We start from the raw sequence: 7,500 nt of genomic DNA on the forward strand, positions 1-7,500 counted from the left end.
TATATATATATATATATATATATATATATATATATATATATATATATATATATATATATATATATATATATATATATATATATATATATATATATATATATATATATATATATATATATATATATATATATATATATATATATATATATATATATATATATATATATATATATATATATATATATATATATATATGCATATGAATATACATATACATATATTACAGGAATATCATTTGTACAGTCTAAAAATACCAAGAATGAATGACTAGACACATCCAGAACGGAATCCTGTATTTTCTTTTTCGGGCCTTATAATCTAAACTATTATAGTCTAGAGCCCTGCTTAATCAGATCTAAAGTAGAGGATATGATCCTTTCGGATATTAAAGGATAATTATTTGTAATCTTTATTGATTAATACAAAAATTAAGAATTGAAATCAAAGAAAATTCCCTTATTAAAAGGAAAACTTTCGCCTTTGCATGTCTGGTTAAACAAATTCCTGAGCGTTTCAAAGCCACGAAACACTTTAAGATGTAATGTTGATCGTTTAAACATCTCAAGGAAAAATGTTGAAAAAAAATAATTTAAAACTTTAAGCTTCTCTCGACGGAGCATTTTTCTATTTAGAGCTGTAAAATTTACCCGAAAGTGAACGATGTTCTTAAAAGCTTTTTGTGGCCTGACCTTCCTTTCGCTTGATACAAAATAGGCCATTTATGTGACTGAAGTACGAGATGACGCTTAAGGGGGAATATTTTGCGGACAAACAACGATGTATGTAAATTCATTGAAATAAATAATATCATGCATACATATACAGTATACTTCCGTATGTATACTGTTATGCCTCAGGTTCTTCCAAAGGCCTTCCTTATTAAGGAATTTTCAACCACTCGTATTTTACCTCTTTGTGCCTTACTAAAAATACTTTGCTTATTGATAAAGCTTAATTAGGGTCAAAGCAACTGGGAAAAACCCATCACTATATATTTAAAATGAAAATATGAAATTAACATATATGAATTATTAACCATTCAAAAACACAACAAGAACATAAATAACACTTTTGCTCAATTTTATAGTAATGTTATGGCAACCAAGCTGTAGAGTAGGATAATGGACAATATCTCGAGTACTTACAATGTTCGCTGCATTTCCAGAAGTAACTTCCCCAGTAAACAAAGACCAGTGAGACTAACTCTGCAAGGTTTTGACTTACGAAGTCCAACCAAACAAAAGGACGCCAAACTCAAAAGTGGAGGAATGAAACTTACATTGAAAAAAGCAAAGAGCGCTCTTTTCACCAGAGGTCTTACTAAGAAGCTTAATCACAAAATCGTTGGACTTTACAATTATCACAAATTATAATTATTATAAAGGCATTTACAAAATATACGTTTCACACAATACACATACACACACGCACATAAACACACATGCACGCGCATATATATGTGTGAAATACTAATGAAATCAGAAAATTTGCAAATATTTATTGGCGAAATAAATATTTCCTGCATATGAAGGAAAAATACAATTTGCATGATAAATACACCTTTTTCAAACTTAATAAATGCAAAAATAGCCAACCAAAAACAAACAAACACTTTGTCTATATACATTTGAATTGGCTCATTCCAAAGCCCACCCCAAAAAAATTTTCAAGAAAATAAAGACTCATAAAAAAAATGTCAATTTCATGTACGACCGAGTGGGACACATCATTCTTATTCACTTCCTTTCTGCTTCTTCTCATCGAAATAAATTGTGACTCGGAAGCAAAGGAGAACAAACTGCCTCTTGTCCGTCATGCTTCGGTCATTCACAACGAAAATACCAAGACATGTTTGACACTGATTGCTCGTATGACTCAGGAATGCCCTTCCCCAGAATGGTCAGATTTTTTTTTTTTTTTTTTTAATATTGTCAGAGTTTATCGTTCGTCCAATCTGTCTAGCAATACTGAACTTTGGCCGGTGATAGCGTTAATCTATAAGCTCCACATCCATTCTGTCTCCAGTTATTTTCCTCTTTATCATCATCTCTCGTATAACTGAACCGTTTTTTATTAGTCAGTTTTACGTAAATGCAATGAATAGTAAATTGGATATTACAAACTTGTAAACTGGTCAGCTACCAGAATGGTGGATGAAGACAGACAAATAGCAAATGTGTGATATTAAATATGTATTCTGCTCTGCTTCTTTACGTTTATGGAAGATGTCACTAAAGACAGTAAGTTCTAGGTTAATTTAACTTTCCAACCTACCATGACATAACTGATAATCAGAAATATTTAGCCACAGAAGCCATGTGAGAGAGGATGATCTCTGTTGCATTCACAGTAAAAATGAATTGCAACTTTCTAGAGGAAATATCTCGAGAAATGAATAATGTAATGCGATAAAAATGATCATGACACATATAACGGGGTTATTATTCTAAGCTCTCTGTTCTTTTGAATATCTTAGGTTATAAAATAGGATATATTCGGTTATGGAAGTGATGTGTTAATATCTAATGTGAAAGGGACAAGAATGGCTGAAAAGTCTGAAGGAAATTTATGTTTGTTTATGTGAAATGTGAAGGTTCCAAGAACTGGTAAATTTTTTTTTTACATAGGATAATCTTTATTATGCAACTACGTACCTCCAATTTCTCACTTGCGCGATTCTTTCCACAAGAGATATATTACAAAACACTTAATATGTATGTGTGTATATATATATATATATATATATATATATATATATATATATATATATATATATATATATATATATATATATATATATATATATATATATATATATATATATATATATATATATATATATATATATATATATATATATATATATATATTTATCACATCACCGTGATTCATATACAATCAGAAAGCTACAAACGTCCTTTAATATCAATTCATCTACCTCCCGGAAGTAATATATTTTCATATATGTTACCAAAAGGGGAGTTGATAATAAGTCCACCGTCCGTGGGGTCGAACCAGCGACCCCACGGGACACACACACAAACATATATATATATAATTGATATATTTCTTATATTATATATATATATATATATATATATATATATATATATATATATATATATATATATATATATATATATATATATATATATATTTAACATGTGAGTGTGTGTGTATAAACATAAGAGCAATTGTTAATATTTTTACGATAAAAACAAAAATTAAGATGGCATTAGTTTCTTGAAACGAAACAAAAAGTCTCTAACGGAAAGTTATGCAAGATATTCAAAGACCCCATTATAGACCCAAGAATATAGTTCCTTATTAAGTCATTTACTCGTTTATTGATCAATTATCGCATTTTCATGCGACTGCATCCTTGAAAATATAAAAGACGAAAACTAGCAGATGAAATAGAGGGAGAGGGAAAGGAATACAGCCAATTGCCGGGAACAAAAACAGTCTGTCGTCTTGCATGACAAATCCCATCGAGGTCTTTTGGGGGTAACTCAAATCGAATCTAAATGAAGAGAAACACAAAAATAAACAAACCGAGTTTTCTATCCTTCTTTTTCGCTCCAAGAGATGAGGTGATATTGTCCGTGTGTGTGTGAGGAAACTCTGTCGACTTTTTTTCTTTTTTTGGCCGAAAAAGACGACCATTTTCGATATTTCAATACTGTATATTTCTATTGAAAGGAAAGGTTGCCTTAATAGGTAATGGAGATCGAATGAAAAACATGTATCTCTTGGCATCAGCGCAAGACACATTTTTCTTTGAAGGCATCGAGTAGGAGAACGTCAAAATGCGACACATGGCCAAAAATCGTTTCAGTGTATAGTGACGTCGTTCAGTACCTATATTTTCATGTCACGGTCCGCGTTTGTACGTTTGCCGACTCTAACCCTAGTCATTTCCACCTCGAAAACAGGGGTAAAAAATTCCATCGCAGCGCAACGTGGTCGTGTCTACTAAAAAAAAAAAAAAAAGGGATTCAGAGCCGATGAAACACGGTTTTTCGGCAACAACTTGTTATCAAAGCATCGGATAAAGGTGAAAGTTGGCAAGTGTATATCTTATAACCCTACCTAATTTTTGGAAGTATTACTTAATACCTAAGTTCGATAGTTTTGATATTTATAGAGTAAAATGAAGTCGCCGATGCCGGAACCGAGAAAATCACAGACAAGGATCCTAAAACAACTCGTGACGTAAACGTAATATCACGTCATGAGGCTCCACCCATCCACCAGGTAGGCGGTGAATGGATATGCTTACAGTCTAGGCTTCAACAAATTCGATAATGGCCAGCAGGATACGGAATTGTCCCCGTGGTTGCAAGACTGCATTTGTGCTACAGCTTGCCCCTTGGTATACAAGCGAGAAGCCCGTGACAAGATTTCTAATAGCGTGAATAGATAATAGTTACTTGGCCACCCCAGAAGTGTGGGCAGGAGCTGTTATAGACAATATCCATGAGAGCTTGGATTCGGGAACCTATCATCATTGACATCGCTAGCAACGATGAGGACGAGGATGATGACCTCTTCCTCGAGAGTGACGATGAAGACATTTTATAAATAAATTATGTATAGTTCTAGACGTTTTATTTGTATGTCTAAAACATATTTATGAAAACACAAGGATCATAACAATATGTTCCTCATTCAAACTGATTCCTATATATTTTCCCTTCCATGCATATCAAAATAAATCGTGTTACATTTGACTGATATTAAGTAGGTAAATAATAGCTTGCCCTCAAAATCTTGACTCTTATCATTGACTTTCATTTGCAGCGAGTAGTCTATACGAGCGCTGTTTAGGGTATGATATAAATAAAAAAAAAAACAAAGAAAAATAGCAATGGGTTACATTAACTGAAATAAAACAATGGCGTTGACCTTACACCTATAACAACTGAGGTAAATGAGGTATCATTGCTTTTCATGTGATCGCTCCTGACTTGCTGCAAATAAAAGGCTATAGTGTAGTAGCCTGAGGTAAAACAAAACGGAGTGTTTTTGTTGGTTTTGTATTCCCGCCCTGAATAGATGTAGATCTAACAAATGAGCCACAGACTGGTTCATTGTAGAGTAGAAACAGTAGCCTACGAATACCAAGAAAATGGAAGAATTCCAAGCTAACAACTTACTCCCAACAACTGCTGTTGGAGTTGCGATGAAACCTAAAAAAAAAAAAAATAAAAAATAATAATAATAAAAAAATAATAATAATAATAAAATTATGGAGAATGCTGCCATCATTGATATCGCTGAAACCTAGGATGGGTACTAATAGTAATTAGTGAATATGTCACCGGCAAGTGGGCAGAGACACAGTGAAGAGACGTTTTCCCATATGTAAAATCTCTTCACTGTGGGTGGAGCCTCATGACGTCACAGGTTAATGTCCCTATTGTGTTCAAAACCCTTACCAGCGATTTTGATGGCTCTGGCATAGGAAACGCACTTTTACTCTGATAAGTATTAGAACTATTGAAATTTGGTACTAAATAATACCTGTAAAAATTAGGTAGGGTTATAAAACATACACTTGCCAATTCTCACCCTTATCCGATGCTTTGATAAAAAGGTATTGACGAAAAACTGTTTCATCGGGAGGTCTAGTGAGTTGTGGAGGGTTTGTGAGGGGGAGACAATATTTTTCTATTTAGAGAAATTTTTTCTAACAAAAGTGAAGCTAGAGGTACCCTCTTTACGACTGTCATAATAAATAAAGTATTACTTCATATTTTTTTATAAATATTAGTGAATAATGAACATTAAAATTTTTTGGTAATTCAGTTTCTATAATTATTTAAGAATTATAATTATTTGGACACATTCTATATCATTGTTAATAATTAGAATTTACTTATTATTATTAACGTAAAACTTTAAAGTGTCTATTCATTAAAAGATTTCACAAAGTATTTATCTAATTACAATTTAAAAATCCTTATTAAAAAGTTAATTTTTAATTACACATTTTAATTGTTATTGGTTGCATATTTGGAGAAATATTTTAATGTACAGATAATTTCATTTTTTGTTTTCATAATAATATGTAAATTGTAAGTGGTTACAGTTATATAGATTGAGTTTTATAGAAAATATTTAATAAAAATAAAAAACCGTTAAACAGCATAAAACTAGTTAATTGTAAATATCCACTGGTTTTTTAATAAACTTATACAGTTTATGAATTTTTATGACAGTCGTAGAGAGGGTACTTCAAGCTTCAATTTGGTATAAAAAGGTTGTCTCTAAGTAAAAAATCAAAGTTTCCACGGGTAACAAAAAAAAAAAAAAAACTCAAACGCGTTTTCTGGCGTTTTTTGATTTGTGGCATTTTGACATTCCCCATCTTGACGCCTGAGTATCCTCGAAGAAATGCCGATTTAAAAAGATAGCGCATTACCATAAAAGTTCCTAAATGGATAAGCCATGTGTATATATTTAAGAAAGGTAATTTTACATTAAAGTAAGTTCTGACAATTCCTTTGAACTGATAAAAGTGAAAATATTTTACGGGAGAAGAAATGATTTACATTCGCCAACTGCATGAGAAGCAAAGCGTAGAATAACATTGTTAAAATCTCCTGGGTGACATAAACAAGCTTTAGTGAATGAAGGTAGGTTAATATTTTACCATATCAGTTTAATTTTGTTTTAAGTGCGAAATCTTTGTAAAGTGGTACACTCTTACCCGGCAATATAATCATGAAAACAAAAATCTGTATATAGAATTTTTCAAGGGCATATAACAAATTATGGAATAAGAGAAAAACAAAAGACTGCATTAATAGTATAAATTAAGAACTGCATATCAATTTTTTTTCTTTTTACTCAAGCCAATAGTGAAGTTCTACGTCAAACACCAGCGAAGGCACATGAATATATTGCAATGAATTCACAGTCACTCGCAGATCATAAAACCAGTTGACGAAGCCGAGCCCTCAGCCCGAGTTATGAATGGCATCCGTTCTCTATTCAACTTTCGACTGATTTACGCTGGAAAAGGTTGTCCTATTCACGCTAAATGTGTTTACCCACACGCACCCATTTGCATATGTAGCAGCGTATGTATTTCTGCTAACATACATGAAGATGTTTGCACTCATATTCATAACATAATAGAGTGATGTGTTTATTGGCTATGTGCTTTATTTTTTTACCAGTATCAAACAGACTTTAACATTAGGAGTTACAGTAATCATTAATAATATCTTATGAAAAATATCACCATTAACACCGTTTTGGATATATCAATATGGCTATTCCTACTTCAGTTACAGTTTTGTATTTAATCCATATTTTTTTCATGAATTTTACCAGTATATATCAAACAGAGTTCATCATTTGTAGGTATAGGAATCATTACCATCAATATTCCATAAGAAATATGCCCATTAACACCGACTTGGATATTTCATGACGGTTATGCTTCCTTCAGATAGTTTTTGCTATTAATCCATGTTTTTTTTTTTTTTT

The sequence above is a fragment of the Macrobrachium rosenbergii genome, chromosome 7 (assembly GCF_040412425.1).
Source record: "Macrobrachium rosenbergii isolate ZJJX-2024 chromosome 7, ASM4041242v1, whole genome shotgun sequence".
Classification (NCBI taxonomy): Eukaryota; Metazoa; Arthropoda; class Malacostraca; order Decapoda; family Palaemonidae; genus Macrobrachium; species Macrobrachium rosenbergii.